Here is a 20,565-nt window from a genome sequence, read left to right on the forward strand (position 1 = left end):
GTGGCAGGATGAGCACTTGGATTCTTCCTCTCTGGTCTCAGTTTTCCTGTCTACAAACTGGGATGATGGGGCCCCTCTAGAGGCCTTCAGGATGCAGGCCTCTGGGAGGGAAGCCAGCTCTACTTCCAAAGAGTTGTGTGTGAAATCTGCATATAGATGCTGTGGCCAGACTGTTCTCTGAGGGCTTGCAAGGATGGGTCCATGCCAGAAGCAGAGTACACCATTAAGTTTGAGATTGGTGGGACACTTGTGAGAATGGGAGGGGCTGCCATTCCTGCCAAGATGGCAGCCACTCTCCGTTCCTAAGTCATCACTGGAGAAACCACAGAACTGAGCAAAGAGCATGGGAATTCTGGGAACTAACAAAATAGGCTCGGATGCAGTGGGGTGGATAAGTTGGGGAGAGATAGAAGTGAGAAGCTGGATGGGAGGAAAGCACTTGCCTCACCCCATTTGCCTGGATGGTCAACCATTGCCTGTGCCCTCACCTCTGCACAAACCCGTGGTGCTTCCTTATCCCCTTCTGGCAGTGGCGGGAGGAAAAGAACAGTCTCTTCATTAGGAGGCTCTCTCAAGGATGGGTGAGAATTATTGTCCCCTTTAGAGATGAGGGAAACTGAGGCTCAGAAGCTCAGCTGGCAGCAACTTCCCTCAGATCAAAAGTTGCTCATGGAGCATCCCCAGGGTCAGATGAGCAAACAGACCCAGAAAGGGCAGGGACCTCTAAGATCATATGATACAGAGGCTGGACAGGGATGAGTACCAGCTCCCATTTCCTGGCCTGAGGTTCTCTCTCCATCCCAGGGAGGGTAGGATTTGCTTCCCTGAGTCACCAACCTTAGGCTTCACATAGGCCCCACCCTGCAGGTGTGGTCTTGGTGACCTGTGTGTGTGTTTCTCCCACATCTGCCCTGCAACTGCCTGGTGCTGGGGTCAGGGAGAAGAGAGGCAGATTGGAGCAAATGGTGCTCTTTTCTCTCCACATCTGCTTCTGAACATCCATCTGCATCTCAGCTTAGACTCTTCAGGCTGTGTGTGCCCTTTAGGCACATGTGGTTTCTTTCCCCCTTTAGACTGGGAGTCCCTCAAGGGCAGGAAAAGATCTGCCTGACTCTGGTTTGGTGCACAGTAGGTGCTCAAAGCAGGCATGTTGATTGATGGAAAGTGACGGAATCAGGATTCAGTTGTGCATTATCACAACTCAACTGAACACTTGAGGGACACCCTCTGAAAATCTCCAGAATTCTCTCCCTATGCAGCTCTTTCATCTCTGGCACTCTGCCTTGTAACTCTAGCCAACTGGGCTTTTCACATTCACAACTCCATCCACTCAATTCAGGGAGACCTCCAGACTTCACCGGGGGTCCCCCTCCCTGCACTGTAGCCTGGAAACTCTAGGCTGTAAGCCAGGCAATTGTAAAGCTTACCACAATTTTCCTTTCTCTTAGGATCCCATTCCTTGCCTGGTACCTAACCTCTTGAAAACCTTTACATCATACATTTTTGTCCATTTTGTTGTTATTTCAAAGGTAAACCTGGTCTTTATTACTCCATCTTGGTTGGGAGTATAAACTTATTTTTAACTTTTATTGAAGTTTAGTACTCCATATATGAACATTTAGTCATTTGGATATTAAATTTTGGCTATTAAGAACAATGTTCCCATGGACATTCTTTGTATGTATATGTTGTGAATATCCCATCGCATGAATATATTTATTTATCTGTTTCTACTGTTGATGTATGGTATATGATCTGGAACCCTTACTTTCTTCCTGAAAACACCATTTTAGTGTCTCCTTTTGTGTAGGTCTGCTGCTGCTGAATTCTTCTGGTTTGTACTAGTTGAAAATGTCTGTTTCTCCTTCATTCTTTTAGGATGTTTTCACAGCTGTTGAATTCTAGGTTAGGAACTATTTTCTTTGAGCACTTTGGAGATAATTCTCTTTTGACTTCCATTGGTTCTGATGAGAAGTCACCTAACGGTCTTGTTATTACTCCTTTGAAAGTACTGGAATGCATCTCTTTCTCTGGCTGCTGTTAAGATTTTCTCTTAGTTTTTGGTTTTCAGCAGTTTTATCACAATGTGCTTATGTATGGCTTTCTCTGAATATATCCTGCTTGAAATTCCTAATGCATCTTGAATTTGTGGTGATTTTCCCTTCCCTCAATTCAGTCTTCATCAAATATAGATAAGTGCATTTATCTTTGGGTTAAGTAATTCCCCAAGCATGCTAAAAAAAGTATTCTACAAAATTTTGCTGAAATCCTGTGATAACAAGAGAGAAATAGTGATGTAAATATGGAGAAATTATTTTATATCAACTGCTAGGTTCTTATCCTTGGTGTTCACACTCACACCCCTCCTCAGGAGAGAAGGGCCACCAGTGGCTGTCTCTCCTTAGCTCCTGATCTATAAACAAGGATGTATCCTTGACCAGATATCGCTACCTAGAATCAAGGCTTTCTACTTTCTGCCTAGTGGCTGGTGAGAAGAAAGAACTACTTTCTGTCTGTCTCTCTGGTTTAAGTTTGCCCCTCATCAGCACCTATGTTTTAATGCAGAACACTTCAGTATTTCATAGTTTAGAACTGCTCCATATCAGAATAGGGTTTTGGAACTGCCTACATGACAATAAGTAGATCCCTCAGTGCAGAGTTCCAGCCCAATGAACTATGGTAGCCAGCAGGCAGCCAGGATTCCCCTTCCCTGGTGGATTTCTCACTTTCTAATTCTATATGAGGAGTTAGGGAGGCATCAGGGAGCTACCTTCACACTGTGTCTCTATCTCTACCTGCTCATTTGCTGTTTCAATGGTGAATTCAGTGGTGAATTGAAGTGGAAGCACCTTTGTACCTGGTCTGGGTCACCATTCTCACCAATCTTTGCACCCAGGCAAACCCTCTGTGACATGGCCCAGTTCACTGGTCCACATATCTTTCCTGAATCCCAGATACAAATACACAATTGCCTGACCCCTTCTAGATTGCCTTTCTGTGGCATAGAGGCTGGAAAACATTTCCCATATTCCAGTACAGCTCAAGTCCCATTAAGAAGATGTCCTTGTGGGGCGCCTGGGTAGTTGAGTCAGTTAAGCGTCAGACTCTTGATTTCAGCTGAGGTCCTGATCTCATGGTTTGTGAGATTGAGCCCTGCGTCAGGCTCTGAGCTGACAATGGGGAGCCTGCTTGGGATTCCCTCTCCCTCCCTCTCTCCCTGCCTTTCCCCCTCTCGTGCTCTCTCCCTCTCTCAAAATAAATAAATGAATATTTAAAAAAAGAGAGAGAAAAAGTCCTTTAAAAATAAAGTGTCCTTGATAAGACACGGAGGTATAACTATGTAATGGACATTGATGACTGTATGCAGTTAGGCAGATCACCTGAAAAGCATCTGTGATAGAGGCACCCATGGAGGGGTTTCTAATAGGCAGCCATTCATATAGGCGCTAAGCAACAAGTGGCAGGGTGGTGATGTTTCCACTTGAAAACGGGTTGGGCGTTTTGGCTGGACCTGATCTTCAGCTGTGTAGCACTGAGCCTAATTCTCTTCTCCTTCTACTTAAGTGTAGACTATGGTGTATACAACTAAGGATCTCAACTGATAGCATGTTCTCTCAGAGCACTGGTCCCATTGGTGTAATTGCCTGTCTCCCCCAATAAAACATGATCTCCTTGAAGGGAAAGACTAAGTCTGGCTTATTTCTCTATCCTTTGTACCCAACACACAGCCCAAGACAGAGTAGGCACTCAGCAAAAAATGTACGGACTGCTTAAATGAAATGTTAGCTGTTGTAAATCTACTCTGAGTGACTGCATCCATCGAGGGACCTGGGGCTGGCCTGCGTGTCTTGAGGAGCGTCTCAGTAGTGATCACAGACGTGTAAGAGTTGCCTTGTTCAACGGGAGAAAACAGCTTGTTCAGTATCTCCATGCCTACGTGACGAACAGTCAGGCTTCCCTTCAGAGGAAATCATGTTCACAGTGGAGTCATGCTTGCATGACCAGCGCTAAACATCATTTCAAACAAACTGGCTTCCAGAACACTGGCAGGCTCCAGGATGCCCAGTGAGGGTCACCGTGAACGGGGCCTGCAAAAGTAGGACAGAGAAAAATCATTGAATTTATACCAGATCATCATCAAATGAATTTTAAAATATCACCAATGGAAAATACCTCCCTAAAGAAATGTCAGCCCAAACTTATAAGCATCTGTTTTCATCTCTTAATGCAATCCATGACTCCTTATTCCTGGGTCCTCCTAGCGACCGAACACAGGCCCCCAATTTTATGTTCTCTCTTATATTCCCTTACCAGTTTTTTCATGACCCTCTTCTAAGTTGCTATATGGGTTTATGTGCCCCCTTGGTAGCTGGTGGATAGCTCACCAAGGGAAGTATTTTGTAGAGCACAGTGGTTAAGGGTATGGTATCTGGCATCAGGCCAACCTGGATCAAATCAGTGTTCTGCCATTCCTTGCTGTATGACTTTGTGTAAGGACTTAACCTTCCCCAAGTCTCAATATCCTCATCTGTCAAGTGGGGATAATAATAAACCTTCTCAAGGCTGCTGTGAGGATTAAATGAGAAAAGGTGTGAAAGCCGCCAGCTGTGTGAACTGAAGGGTTCCATCAGGGCCCATTCCTGGGAACAAGGAGCATAACTTCATCTTTGGCAAAGGCTGAGGGGTCAGAGGAGAGCTCCCAGGAAGAGGGCTTTGGTCTCAGAGACAGAAAGTGCAGGTTCAAAAGAGTTTGGAAGAGTTTTTAACTGTGGCATTCTGGGGTAGTGTATTGAATTGTGTCCCCCACCCCCAAAGGTATGTTCAAGTCCTAATCCCTGATACCTGAGAATGTGACCTTCTCTGGAAGTAGGATCTTTGCAGAGGTGATTCAGCTGAGGTCCTTATAAGAAGGAGGAAATTTAGACACAGAGACACACAGAAAGGAGTTCATATGAAGATGGAGGCAGAGGTGGGATGATGTAACAAGCCAAGGATTGCCACCAGCACCAGAAGCTGGGATCGAGTCAGGGAAAGATCCTCCCTTAGACCCCTCAAGGAGAACATGACCCTGCCAGCACTCACTTTGGCCTTCTAGACTCCGGAACTGTGAGACAGCACATTTCTGTTATTTGAAGCCACCCAGTTTGTGGTGCTTTGTTTCAGCAGCCCAAGGACCCCGACATGGGTTTTGAGGAAGGGAGGGAATACCTCAGAGCACAGGGATTGGTGGAAGGAGGGGACATTTTTCACCTTGGGTGTCTTGGGTCCAGTTGGCAGGACAGCCCAATCACTGACCACCATCTGGAAGGGACACACAATCTGCTGGCTTCCTTGCCCCGAGAGGGGACAACTACTCCGTTGGATCTTTGATTTATGCTCCATATTTCCTTCCCCCATCAGACCAAGACTAGAGTTTCCTTAGACCACATCCATCCTCAGCTCTTTCCCCTCTATTGTTCTGCATGCCTCACTCCCTTATGCATTATTTCTGACAAGCAGCCCATAGGGATGGGGTTTGACCCTGTCAAACATGTAGTCACCATCACTCAGAGTGTTCATCACAAACTTCCCCAGGCCCAGCCTTGTGCGAGCTGCTGGGGTCCGTGTTAACACAGAAGAAGCTTTAAGGCAGGGCCCTGCCCAGAGGGAGCTCAGAGTAACCTGGGCAAAACACTGATTCATCAACCAGTTAATAGTGAAACACATTTGTTGAAAACATACTATTGATGTCCATAGCTGGGCATTGGAAACGCTGTAGAGAGATCAACAAAATCAGACACCCAACTTATAGGCTAATTAAGGGATAGACATTAATCAAACAGACTGACAGCAGGGGCATCTGGCTGGCTCAGTTGGTACAGCCTGTGACTTGATCTCAGGGTTGTGAGTTCAAGCCCTGCATTACTTTAAAAACAAAAACAAAAACAAGGGCAACAGGCTGGCTTGGTCAGTTGAATGACCGCTATTGATTTCAGCTCCAGGTCGTGATCTTGCGGTTTGTGGGTTTGAGCCCCACGTGGGGCTCTGTGCTGACAGTGTGGAGACTGCTTAGGATTCTCTCTCTTCCTCTCTCTCTCCTTCTCTCTTTCTGTCTCTCTCTCAAAATGAATAAATAAAAACTTAAAAAAATGAAAGTAAAAAAATTAAATAGACTCAAAAGCAAATGTAAAATCACAGTTGTGCCAGTGGGAGAATTAAGGAAAAGTAGGGGAGATAAGAGCCTCTGACAAGAGGATCTGACCTGGTCATGATGGTCAGGGAGCCTTAGCAGGAGAGCACCCAGGCAAAGATCCGAGGTGAATGAGAAGGGAGGGAAGAGCGTGTGCAAAGATTCCAAGGTAGGAAGAAGCTGGGGACTTAAGGAGGGACTTAAGAAAGGCCGGGGGAGGAGGTGGTTGGGAGACTATGGACCATGAGAGGGAGCAGAGACAGTGTAAGATGAGGCAAGAGAAGCAAGCAGAGGCCAGGCTGTGTTACGGAGTTTGAGCTTTATCCCAAAAGGAATGAACACCAAAGGTTTTGCAGCAGGCAGGTGAGACGGTCAGAAACTGAGACAAGCACTCTGGCTGCACATGGAGAAGAGACTGGGGGAGGGGCTGGGTGCCGTGGGCAGTTAGGGAGGTCTTGTAGCAGTTCAGGTGAGCACGTGACAGTAAGGTGGGCCGAGGTCACAGAGGACCGAGAGAAGTGTACAGGTTGGGGAGACAGCCTTGGCAATGGGCTGGAGATGATGTCTGGGAGGGAGAAAGAGGGTTGATGATGACTTCTAGTTTTATGGTTTGTGCAACTAGACAGATGTCGGTGCCATGTGCTGGGAAAAGGCTCCCTGGAAGAGGACCAGATTTGGAGGAGAAAACCCTGAATTCAAGCAAAGTTCTTTGTAAACTCTACAGTTGCAGGAATATCAGCTGCTACCACCTACTCATTAAAAATATATATATGTTGAATAAATGCTAGTTAAATGTTGAGCCTTGTGCCAAGTGCTGGAGATGAAAAGGAAGGAAATTAGCATTTGAGGCACAACTCTGTAAAGCAGTAGGCTAGAGAGATTAAGATGGGCATCATGGTGTGCGACAGACTTGGTTTTGAGACCTGGCTCTACAGTTTCCTAGCTGTATGACCTTGGGCAAATCACTTAACCTCTGCGTGTCTCAGGAACATCTGTAAAATGGGATCATCCCTATCTCCTAGAATGTTCTGTGGCTCTAGTGGCAACACACACAGCGCCTTTAGCACATTGTTTTGCATACAGTAAGTGCTTAATAAAAATGTTATTAAAGAAAGCTATTGTTGGTTCTCTTTGTAAGGCCTGGTCATATGTCATTTTATCTAACCTCTACCACCACCTCTTGAGGAGAGAATTATCACTGTATCTCATTTTACAGATAAGGCAGCCCTGCTGATTGCCTAGCCAACCAATAAATAGCATTTCCCCTCTTCCTCGTAGGATTTGTCTGGGTGTTCATCATTTCATATCCAGGGAGTCTACCCCCTCTCTTGCCTCAGGGTGTAAATCCTGGTTAGTCTAAACTAATCATGGCAATTCCATTCCCCTATCCAATGACTGACTTAGGCAGTCATGTGGTCCATTCCTACCCAGTTATGAACTTTGAAGTTGCCCAGGAATGTCCCCGCTCTACTATGGGTAGTGCTGAGTCCCTGGAAATCTCAGTGCTGGGCACACTAGGATGACTGGTCACCCTACTGGCCACTGAGACCTGAGGAGAAGACTTCTACAGGGATGGGAGGGGAAGCACATGGAAAACTTTTTCCTTGCTAAGAATGAGTGGTGAACAGAAAGAAAGAAAAAGAAAGAAAGAAAGAAAGAAAGAAAGAAAGAAAGAAAGAAAGAAAGAAAGGAGGGAGGGAGGGAGGGAGGGAGGGAGGAAGGAAGGAAAGAAAGGAAGAAAGAAAGAAAGAAAGAAAGAAAGAAAGAAAGAAAGAAAGAAAGAAAGAAAGAAAGGTAAAGACATACATGGGACAACACGGCCTCCTTTGCTGAATGTCTTTGTTTCTCTGGTGCTGTACTTGGAGTGCCGTGGCCACCCTGTGACCACCAGAGGAGATAAGCAACATGCTGAAGATGGTAAGGTAAAGAAATGGAGAATAGCTACGTCCTTGAGGACACCGCTGTACTGGAAGTGCTTAGCTCAGGAGCTCTTGCTATGACAGGAATAAACTATAATACTTGTGAATATCTGTTACTTTTGGCCAAAAGCATCCTGGGGTGCCTGGGTGGCTCAGGTGGTTAGCATCCAACTTGGCTCCAATCATGACCTCACAGTTCATGAGTTCGTGCCCCTGGTGGTTTGGAGCCCACTTGGGATTCTCTCTCTTTTCCTCTTTCTCTCTGCCCATTCCACACCTGTGCTCTCTCTGAATGAATGAATGAATGAATGAATGAATGAATGAATATTTTTAAAAACCCAAAAGTATCCTGATGCAAAATGGCATCCACCTGTAAAGAGGCAGAGCTGATCTAAACCCATCTCCATCCTGGTGCTCATATCTCAATACTAAACTATAGGACAGAAATAAGTATAAGTTCTGTAAAGAACTCTATTTGTCTAGGACAGTGTTGCTCCAAGTATGTTACTTCCATGGGATGCTCTCTGCACAAGGATTCCATGGTCAAATGGGCTTGAGGGACATGACATGCTATACTCTCACCAATACATGTTAATTTTGGGAAGTCCTGTAGAAAAGAAATCTGTTTATCTTGGGTTAATTCAGAGTCTCCTAAAATCATTTCAATGTGGAATTTTTATTTTTTATTTTTTGGTTTTGTGAATCTCCCAGGTGTTCCACAGAACACGGTTTAGGAAATGGTAAGGTGATGAACGAAGAGGCTGACTGGAGCTTTGGGCTCTGGTTAGGAGACCACATTCCTTGGTTTGTTTGTGGTCAGTTGTAATCACCAATAGTGGCCCCTCTCCCCTCTTCAGGGCGTTCTAGTTTAGGATGATCAACTATGTGATCACCTAGCTCCGGGAGAGGAGGGCTCCCTGAGAGCCATGTCTCCTCAGCCCTCAAGCAGAAAGGTATGCAGAAAGGTAAGCAGAAAGGCCAGCATATGCTGGCCGGGGCTGGGGCGAGGGTCCCACTTGGCCAGAAGACTGAGGGGTATGGAGTTAGGCTGTGGCATGTGCTGTATGTGTGATTCAGAAAGGGAGATGGGGGTGGTGGTACAGAGTCATTAGCCTGGATGGGCAGAGAGGAATGTCAGAGGCTTGCGGGCTGCAGAAACATGGGGGTGGCCTGGGCCTGGAGGCCATACAATACCCACAGCAGGTGTCCTCTTGGGCCAGTACTTCTAACTACTCCAGGAATCAGGGCTGTCTAATGAGTGGCTTGGACTATGGGAACCAGATGTATAGTCCATCTGGGAAGGCAGAGCCCTAAAGGAAGGGAAGGAAGTAGCCCAGTCCTGAGTTTGTTAATCCTGCCCCCTCCAGTCCCATGTTTTTCTTGTTTGTTGTCTGTGGCCCTCATTGGAACTGAAGCTCTATGAGGTCAGATACTGTGTGTGTTCTGCGAACACTTGAATCCGTGGCACCTGGAGCAGTTCCCCATCCATAGCAAAGGCTCAATAAATACGTGTTGAATAAATGCATGAGAGGGAGGAAAACATCTTTCTGAACCAGAAGGGCATTAAGACTTAATGAGCCTCTACCGTGCGCTGGGGGCTTGCCAGCAGGAGTCTCCTTTAGCTCACCTGCATGACAGAGATCACGGAGGGGCTAATGACAAGTCAGCACATCCCATTCCTTTTCTGAGGCCCTGTTTAAACCCCTCATCCTGGAGGAAACCTTCCCCATCGGAGCCACGTCCCCTTCACTGAGCTTTCTCTCCTCTGAGCTTTATAAAACCCAGTTCTCAACTGCATGCTGTTCAGTGTGGTATTTCATCAGCCCTCCTCCCACGTGACTATAAACACTCTAAGAACAGAGGCTACATCGCTGTTTCCAAGTCTCCCCCACAGCACCAAGAACTGAAGAGAACAAAAATGAAGAAAAGCAACACTGTGTATTCGTTATTTGATGGATTTATCTTTAACACCGGTTCCAGCATGACCTTGACTCAGAGCACTCTTCTGACAGTTAGTCCTGCCATTCTGTGTATTCTGCCTCAGCGAGGAATGCTTTCTGCTCTGCAATAGAACACCTGACAAGCAGTGTCTTAAACAATGAGGTCACTTAATTTTCTCACACGAGTAGAGGGCTGGAGGCAGGTGGGGCAGTGCTTTGACAATGGCAGCACAGCCTCCAACCCATCGTGCCTTCCAGCCCCACCACTTTAGCACGCTGGCTTGTTGCCTCATGGTACAAGATGAAGTTTTAGCCTTCACATCTATATTCCAGGCAGGAAGATGGGAGAAAGGGCCCATCTTCTAGCCCAAGTCTCTTTCTGATAAAAGTGAGGGGCACCTGGGTGGCTTAGTCGGTTAAGTATCTGACTTCGGCTCAGGTCATGATTTCACAGTTCATGGGTTTGAGCCTCACGTCAGGCTCTGTGCTGACAGCTCAGTACCTGGAGCCTGCTTCAGATTCTGTGTCTCCCTCTCTCTCTGTCCCTCACCTACTTGCACTCTCTCTCTCTCTCAAAAATAAAAAAACATTTTTAAAAAGAAAAGAAAAGAGAAGGCTTTCCCAGAAGCCTCTAGCAGACTTCTGTTTCATTTTACTGGCCACACTAAATAAAAGAACCTGAGAAAACGACTAGGTTTTCCAGACTCTATAGTTAAGGGGACAAAGGAAAAGTGATTTGAGAATGAGTGTTGCATTAGCCCACCATGGGTGATTGCTATGTAAGTTATAGAAGGAAAAGAGAGGAAAAAATAATCAGATTTGTCATTCACTCAGACTGGCTATTTTGAAATCTCCTCATCCCATGCAGGACCCTGCTTAGATTTATTTGTTCCCCAAGAGACACTATACGTTCTTGGATATACGTAAACAAGATACCTACAGACATAAAAGGCACAGTCCCTGACTTTCAGAGCCACACAGTCAGATGGAGAGGATATAAAGGGCTGGCAAGAGATAGAGCTGTCATCTCAGTAATGTGTGCTGTGGCTTGTACATAGAAAGATATGAGAGGAGGAGAATCTAACTGTGGTTGGGGGTGGTCAGGGAAGGCTGCCCAGAAGTAGTGACACATGGGGTTGGAATGGTGGTTAAGGGTACGAGAAAGGGCCTGGCAGGATGTTCCAGATGGCGGAAAGCACATGGGCAGTGGCACAGTGGTGGGAAGAGAACACAGTGCAGTCAAGGAGCATCACAAAGTCCTGTTTTGCTGCCATGTAGGATGCCTGATGGAAACAGAAGAGGCTGACAGGGCCAGATCATGAAAGGCATGATGTCTGCTGCTAGAGGCTCAGGTCTCTGGCTTGGGCACCTGGGGGGATGGTGGTACTATTTTGTGAGATAAGAATCACTGAACTTAGTTTGGTAATGTTGTCTTTGGAGACAGCGCGCTGTTCCTACTCCACTTAAATTTCCAGGACAATCTCATCCCCATCAGTTACCATTGTATGACTCCTAAATCTATAGGCCCTGTTTAGATCTCTCTTCTATATTCCCAGCCTGCATTTTCCAATGGAGCTTTAGCTGCACGGCAACCATGCCCAAAATTTAGTAGCTTAAAACTAGAACCATATATTTAGTTTCTGAATATATAGGTTGGCAATTTTGGAGAGCTCAGAAATTGTCTCCTTTAAAATTTTTTTTTAATGTTTTATTTATTTCTAGGAGACAGAGAGAGAGAGACAGCGTGAGCAGGGGAGGGTCAGAGAGAGAGGGAGACACAGACTCTGAAACAGGCTCCAGGCTCTGAGCTGGCAGTCAGCACAGAGCCAGACACGGGGCTTGAACCCACGAACCGCGAGATCATGACCTAAGCGAAAGTCGGACGCTTAACCGATTAAGCCACCCAGGAGCCCCAGAAATTGTCTCCTTTAAAGACTGAAAGGCATCTGGGTGGCTCAGCCAGTTCAGCATCCAACTTCAGCTCAAGTCATGATCTCATGGATCATGAGTTTAAGCCCCGCATTGGGCTCTGTGCTGATAACTCAGAGCCTGGAGCCTGCTTCAGATTCTGTGTCTCCCTCTCTCTGTGTCCCTCTCCCACTCCCACTCTGCCTCCCTCTCTCTCAAAAATAAATAAACATTTAAAAAGGTTTTTTTTTAAAGACTAAAAGGATAGAGGGTGGTGGTTCCCATTATAACCTCCATTTAATCTACCTGTATTAGTATCTGCAAAAATCATTTGGCTCATGTTGGATGAGGTGCTAACCATAAATGATACCTTCAAATGCAGCTCTCCTGCTGGATATAGTATCTTTATTGGAATAGATCAGCACAATGTCTGGTGCTTGCCTTTAATTCTGCTAGTGTGTTCTTTCCAATCCCCATTAGTAAAGAGATCCAAAAGCAGTTCACAAATAAATGAGCAGTAGTACTCATTTACAGTCTTGCTCCCAAGACTATAACTCTCCTTCCCTGTCACAAAGACCTTGCTCACCTTGACTTGCTGCAGAACATCACTCTGATCCACCATATTAATGAAGTCATGCTAATTGGACCTGGTAAACAGGAATATGGTGTCACCCTGAATGTCTGATTAAGATACATACATGCCAGAGGGTGTGAGAAAAACCCTACAGAGGTTCATTAGCCTGTTACATAGGTGAAGGTTTTAGGGGGGCAAGGTCTGAGACATGCTGGGACATCTCTTCTGGCACAAAGAACAAATTACTGCCCTTTATATTCCTTATTGCTAAGCAAGATATGCATGTTTGATGGGTCCTTTGGACTATGGAGGCAGTATATGCCACATTGAGAATACTACCCCAATCCATTTATCAGATAGTTAAAAGTCTAACAATTTCAAGTAAGGCCCAGAGGAAGAGAGGACTCTGCATTAGGACCAGGCTGCAGTATTAGCCACTCCACCCCTTGGCTATAGTGTTAGAGGTGTCCATGGAAATAGGATGCTGGATAGAGTCTCTAGCAAGCCCCATAGGAGATGCCTGGCATGGACCCTCTAGCTAGGCCATGCCTTCTGCATCAGAGAACTGTATATTTGAAAAGAAGTTCCTGACAGACTACTGGGCCCTGATAGAGACTGACCATTGGATGGACAGTAAATGATTAGGAGAGAGGAGCTATCATGAGCTGGGTATTAGTTAGATCCATTGAATCATAGGGCAGACAGGCACAGTAGTAACCCACTGTATGATGGAAATGGTATATTCAGGCCTAAGGAAGGCTATAAGACACACATGAGCATGAGTCATACAAGCAAGTGGCTCAGAGCCCCGTGTCAGTAATCTGTTGCACTGATATCTCTCCTGCCCTCAAACTCATGGCCTCATGGGGGCTTTCCTATGACCAGACAATGGAGAAGGAAAACATTCAGGTCTGGTTCACATAGGAGAAAGTCACCTGTAAGTTGATGTGAGCCGAAAGTGGATTGTTGCCACACTGTAGCCCCAGGCAGGCATGGCCCTGAAAGGTAGTATAGAAGGAAGATCCTCCCAGTAGGCAGAACTCCAAGCAGTGCTGTCAGCTTTAAGCATTATAAGGAGTAAGATTTGCCAAAGATAAAGATACACACTTCTGAGCAGTGGTGAATCACTGGCTGGCTGGTCAGGGGCCCAAAAGAAGCATCAGCAGAAGACAAGAAAGAGGTGTGTGGACCACCTAGGGGAGGGTGAAGGAGGTGAACTGTGAAGATGTTTGTGTCTCAACATCCATGTTCACTAGGAAGCATCGACCTCAGAGGAAGCACTTGACAGCCAAGTGGATAGGATCATTCCCTATGCACATATCAGCCAGCGTTTGTCCTTAGCCACTCTAGTGCCAGAGCAGTGGACCATGAATGGAGGAGTCACAGCAGCAAGGATGAGGGTAGGCACAGGCCCAACAGCATGGGCTCACACTCACCAAGTCCTATCTAGCTACTTACTGCCTCTGCTGGCTGGGTATCTAACTTTGCCACCAAGCATCTCCAGTGTAGCTCCACCCCCCCGAGATCAAAAAAGTTGGTTACATCAGATCCCTTCTCACCTGGGAGGGGAAGTGATTCTTCCTTAGAGGAACTCAAATGAGATCTGGGTGTGGGGGTTTGCCTTCCAGACCCATGGAGGCTCTGCTGGCACCAATTCAAGGTGACCTATACCTGATTTCCTGACAAAGCACTCTGCCTTGCACTGCCTTAGCCTAAGGGCCTCCTTTTGGATGACGATGTGACAATGGACACATTCCCACAAGATCCGCTGGACCTGGGGCACCTGGGTAACTCAGCTGATAAGTGTCAGACTCTTGGTTTTGGCTCAGGTTATCAGCTCATGGTTTCATGTGAGTTCAAGCCTTGTGTTGGGCTCTGGTGTAAGAAATAACCCACTGACCCAATCAAAGGAGGGACATGGAGACTCAGAGCACAGTGAAATAAGGCTTTAATCAATGGTCTTGCAAAAGCAGGTGTCTGATGGATGGGCAATTACAGTAAACAATCTATCTCCTAGCATGCAAATCCCTCCTCTGATTCCTCATTGGTTGAGTGCTCCAGAGGTCACAGCCTTTTCCTGAGGTGATGCAGACTTTCAGTCCCTCTTTTGTTCTTTGGTACATGTTCATTGCAAAGTCCAAGACCCTAAGCCCACAAAACAGAGAGGGAAAGAAAAAGCAGGAATTGAAGTGTCCAAGGGTTTGGGACTCCATTATGGAGGGGAGGAGGTTCATACATTTTTCCAATAGGTTGTAAACCTACTGTTAACTAGACAACACAGGTTTTATTTGGCATTTCTTTTTTTTTTCTTAAGTTTTATTTATTTCTGAGAGAGAGAGAGGAAAAAACAGCATGAGCAGGGGAGGGTCAGAGAGAGAGGGAGATACAGAATATGAAGCAGGCTCCAGGCTCTGAGTTAGCCATCAGCACAGAGCCCGACATAGGACTCGAACCCATGAACCGTGAGATCATGACCTGAGCCGAAGTTGGATGCCTAACCGACTGAGTCACCCAGGCGCCCCATGTCATTTCTGAAAATGTATCATCTCCCTTACTTTTCACAGTGGGCCTGGGGTTGCTACCTTGCTGGGTTGGGTGCTGTCCTGGAGGATATGAAATATGTATGGAACTAATGGCTGTTATGTGGTACTCTGTTTCCATCGGTTGGAATACAGAGGTCCAGGAACTAAAGGGTAGAAGGAGGAGAGGCCCCTCTTACCATTATTTTCAGTGACCCACTTGTACAAGTTTCACTTTGGATTCCTACAACTTTAGGCTCTGCTGGAAAGAAGTCCTGGTTTCCAGGGAGGAGCTCTTCCACCAAGAGACACAGGAGAGTTCCTTGAACCTGAAGCTATAACTGTCACCTGGTCACTTTTGAATCCCACGCCAGTGGTTCAGAAGGCGAAAATGGATTTACATTGGTGGCAGGGTATAATCAACTCTGATTTTCATGAAGAGGCAGAGTTGCTGACACTTAGTGGGCCAGAAAGGAGAATGTCTGGAGCTCAGGGGATTCCCTAGGATGCATCTTGTTGCTTCTGTGCTCAGCAGTAACACTGCATCAGCAACTGAGGCATCCATGGCCTACCAAAGCCAAGACCATCAAGAACTCAGATCCCTCAGGAATGAAGAGCTGAAGAGCTGAAGAGCTGGCTGAGGGCAAGGGAAATTTAGAATCACAGTGGCAGGGGGAGATGACAAGTATCAGTTAGATATGCAAATTCAAACTACACTGAAAGATTATTTCTCACCCAGCAGATGAATATAAACCCCACAGTTGGATAACAATTTCCTTGGGAGGCTTTGAGAGAAAGGCTCACTCACACATCACTAGGGAGGGTACGAAATGGCATGACCCCTATGGAGGGAACATGGCAACATCTAGCAAAATGACATATGCATTTACCCATTTCTAGGAAACTATCCCAAATATAGACTGGCAAAAACCCGAATTAACGTTGGTACAAGACTTCTTACTGCGATACTATTTGTATTAACAAAAAACCCAGAGGAATATCATCAAAAGAGCTGTACTTCTTCTTTGCGGTAGCTGTTGGGAAGGAGTTGGGATCCAGACCAAACATTGGGTGATTTACTTGTTCCTAACTAATGTGTACTGAGTGCCTGCTCTATGTTTGGTCGTTTACATACATCACCCTGTTAAACTCTTCAGCAACTCTGAGCACTTTCTGGAAACAAATTTTATCTGCGATCTTGGACACAGAAATTCTAAGAATACATCATGCAAACATAACCAAAAATGGCAACCATTCTTTATGCACAAAGATGCTTACTGCAGTATTATTTTTCAGAATTATTATTTTTTAAATTTTTTTTCATGTTTTATTTTATTTCTGAGAGAGAAAGACAGACAGCGTGAGCAGGGGAGGGTCAGAGAGAGAGGGAGATACAGAATCTGAAGACAGACTCCAGGCTCTGAGCTGTGAGCACAGAGCCCGACGCAGGGCTGGAACCCACAAACCATGAGATCATGACCTGAGCCGAAGTAGAACGCTTAACTGACTGAACAACCCAGGAGCCCCTCAGTATTATTTTTTATGTTGTATCAAAGTTACATAGGCACATAATTTTTTTAAAAAGCAAGCAATACAGAAGAGCTTATAATGGTATCAACAATCTTCAGCTCTGTACCTGTCTGTACCAGTCTGGTCTCTAGAGCCTATCCTTTTGAGCCATTTCTGGTTTTATATCTTTCAGGGGGTTCTTCTATATCTTTAAGCGATGTGTTTGTGTGACTCTGCCTTTACTAAGTTTAGGTATTGTGTATTGACTTCTTGCTATAGAGCAGACTGGGACCTCTTCAAGAACAACACTACTTTTTAATTCTCTTTAGAGCCCTAGGACCTGGCCGTGGGCTGGTAGGAGGGATTATCAAGTAAATACTTGTTAAAAAAAAAGGTAATAACCTGGGTGGTCAAAAGAGAGAAGGCTTTGGAAGCAGATTGAAAATCTTTGGCAAAAGGGCCACGGCCTCTTCTTCCTGACTACAGGACCCTGATCTAGTTCAGGGTGGCTGTGTCCCCGGCTCAAACTGCTTACCTCCCACACTCCCTTGTAGCAAGTAGAGACCATGTGACTTGTCCCACCCAATGGGATATAAGTGAAAGTTGCTGAGTGGAGCTTCTGGGCAAGGTTTCCCAAGGAAACCCGAGGTGGTTGGAATGTCCTTGAGTCCCTTTCAGCCTTCCTCATTCTTCTTTCCCACACCAAGGATGTGATTTCTGGAATGCCTACCAGATGCAAGATGGCTCGCAACTACATTCTAAAGATGGAAGACCAAAACAGTAGAAGGAACCCAATTTTTGAAGACATCATGTAGTTTTACAGCTTGGACTGCCTATGTCCAGACTTTATGTTATCTGAGACAAATAGTGCTTTTATTTGTTTAAGATCATGTAATTAATTTTTCTGTTGTTTCATATGTTCTTAACAGAGGGACATGGAAAAAGAAGGGCTAACGTCTGATGGCTACTGATGGCACAAGGAGATTCTGAGAATTTTCTGTAATAAGAAGTTTAAAAGAACTATGAAAATTTTATAAATAGATCAATCATCATTGCCAGTACAATTTCTGAAAAGTTTTGTAAGACATCTAGGCTTCAGAGAGTGCCACTGTCTTGTGGCAGTATGTTTTAACCTCTAAAGTCTGTGATGTTGATTGGCTATTGATGAGAAAAGCAACTTTTGTTTTTCTGAGTTGATGCCCAGCCATTTTATAGCATGATAACCCTGTTTACACCCAGAGTCTGGACATTTAAATAAGGACTTAAGTTTAACATTCCCACCATAAGTTCCTGCTTCGCTTTCCCCAGGACACCATCTAAAATAAGCATGTAGAGGAGCACCTGGGTGGCTCAGTCGGTTAAGCATCTGACTTTTGATTTTGGCTCAGGTCATGACCTCACAGTTCGTAGGATCGAGCCCTGTGTCGGGCTCTGTGCTGACATCATGGAGCCTGCTTGAGATTCTCTCTCCCTCTCTCTCTTTCTACCGCTTTCCAGCTCATGCTCTCTCTGTCAAAATAAATAAATAAACATTTCAAAAACTAATAAAAAATTTAAAAAAAAATAACCATGTAGAGCTAAGTGACCTCTGCCCCAACCACCTGATAGATAGTAAGTGCTTGCTACTCTGCTCTCCATCTCCACTGGAACCTGACCTGGGACAGAGGATGGCCCTTTGTGTGGATGTATTGACACTGCACCTTTGAGCTAAATGACACTGCCCTGGTTTCACTTCCCCAAAGTGGGAGCTTGGATATTGAGGGAGCTACCTGCTGACCGTGTAGGTGCCTTGTGTTATAATCTGCATATTCTCAATTCAACACACCAGTCCCACCTTCTCAACATTGTTGTCCTTATTATTATTATGGTGATGAAATTTTTTTAGGGGCACCTGGGTGATTCAGTCCTTAGGCATCTGACTTCAGCTCAGGTCATGATTTCACAGTTTGTGAGTTCGAGTCCTATATCAGGTGAGCACAAGCCCCACATTGGGTAAACATGAGCCCTGCTTCAGGTGAGTCCCTCTTCTCTCTCTCTTCCCCCCAAAACCTTGCTCTCCTTGTGCCTCACTCACTTGTGCCCTCTCTCTCTCTCAAAAAAATAAAATGAGATAATTTTTTAGGTTTTTTTTTAATTTTTAACAAATTGATTGACTTTTATTTTTTTATTTTACAGAGAGAGAGTGAGTGGGGGAGAGGGCCAGAAGGAGAAAGAGAGAGAGAATCTTTTTATTTTAATTTAATTTTTTAATATATAATTTATTGTGAAGTTAGCTAACATACAGTGTACTCTTGGCTTCAGGCGTTGATTTCAGTGATCCATCACTTACATACAACACCCAGTGCTCATCCCAGCAAGTGACCTCTCAATGCCCATCACCCATTTTCCCCACCCCCCTCCACCTCCAACAATCCTGTTTGTTCTCTGTATTTTTAAAAATTTTTTTAAACTTTATTCATTTTTGAGAGACAGAGCATGAGCAGGGGAGGGGCAGAGAGAGAGGCAGACACAGAATCTGAAGCAGGCTCCAGGCTCTGAGCTGCCAGTACAGAGCCCAAATGGGGGGCTTGAACCCACAAACCACGAGACCATGACCTGAGCTGAAGTTGGTTGCCCAATTGACTGAGCCACTCAGGTGCCCCTGTTTTCTGTATTTAAGAGTCTCTATGGTTTGCCTCCCTCTCTGTAACTACTTTTTTCTTCCCTTTCCCCATGGTCTTCTGTTAAGTTTCTCAAATTCCACATATTATTGAAAACATGATATCTGTCTTTCTCTGACTATTTCACTTAGCATAATACCCTCCATTTCCAGTCATGTTGTTGCAAATAGCAAGATTTCATTCTTTTTCATTGCTGAGTAGCAATATGTATATATATATCCATCCCACATCTTCTTTACCCATTCATCAGTTGATGAACATTTCGGCTCTTTCCATGATTTGGCTATTGTTGATAGCACTGCTATAAACATTGGGGTACATGTGCCCCTATGAATCAGCACTCCTGTATCCTGTGGATAAATTCCTAGTAGTGTTATTGCTAGATCGTAGGTTAACTCTATTTTTAATTTTTTGAGGAAACTCCACACTGTTTTCCAGAGTGGCTGCAGCAGTTTGCATTTTTACCAACAGTGAAAGAGGGTTTCCATTTTTCCACAGAGAGATAGAGAGAGAGAGAGAGAATATTAAGCATACTCCACACTCAGCACACTCAGCAAGTTCAACACAGATCAATGCAGGGCTGGATCCCACAACCCTGGGATTATGACTTGAACAGAAATGAAGAGGTGATGCTCAACTGACTGAGCCACCCAGGTTTCCCTCAACACAGTGGTCTTCTTTTTTTTTTTTGCTGTTTATTTATTTTTATTTTGAGAGAGAGAGAGAGTGCAAGCAGGGGAGGGGCAGAGAGAGAGGGAGAGAGACAGAATTCCAAGCAGGCTGTCAGCACAGAGCTTGATATGGGGCTTGAACTCAAAATTGTATTACGACCTGAAGCCAAATCAAGAGTCAGATGTTCAACTGACTGAGCCACCCAGGCGCCCCATACACAGTTGTCTTAATAATGTTTTACACTGGGGGTGCCTGGTTTTGGCTTGGTTCTTGGTTTTGGCTCAGGTCATGATCTCAAGGGTTTGTGAGTTCGAGCCCTGCATGGAGCCCTGCAGTGCGGAGCCTGCTTGAGATTCTCTCTCTCTCCCTTTCCGCCTCCCCCACTCATGTTCTTTCTCTTTCAAAATAAATTAATAAAACTTAAAAAAAAAATAATACTTTACACTGGTGATGACATTTAAATTACCTTGGTTTTTTGGGAGGTACAAATACCTGTGAATTTTCCCCTTTTCTTTGCCAGGAGGGGATCATTGGCCTGGCACCTTCCTCAATCTGCATAAGAGAAAAATAAAACCACTCTGGAGAATTACTTATTTAAACAAAGAATTTGAGAGTCTTATCTCATTTAAATTAATAAACTGAAGTGAAGCTAACAGCAGAGGTTGGTGACCTCACGTGGAGCTCAAATATGGGTC

Source organism: Hyaena hyaena, unplaced genomic scaffold (genome assembly GCF_003009895.1).
Source record: "Hyaena hyaena isolate Hyena2069 unplaced genomic scaffold, ASM300989v1 scaffold_406, whole genome shotgun sequence".
NCBI lineage: Eukaryota > Metazoa > Chordata > Mammalia > Carnivora > Hyaenidae > Hyaena > Hyaena hyaena.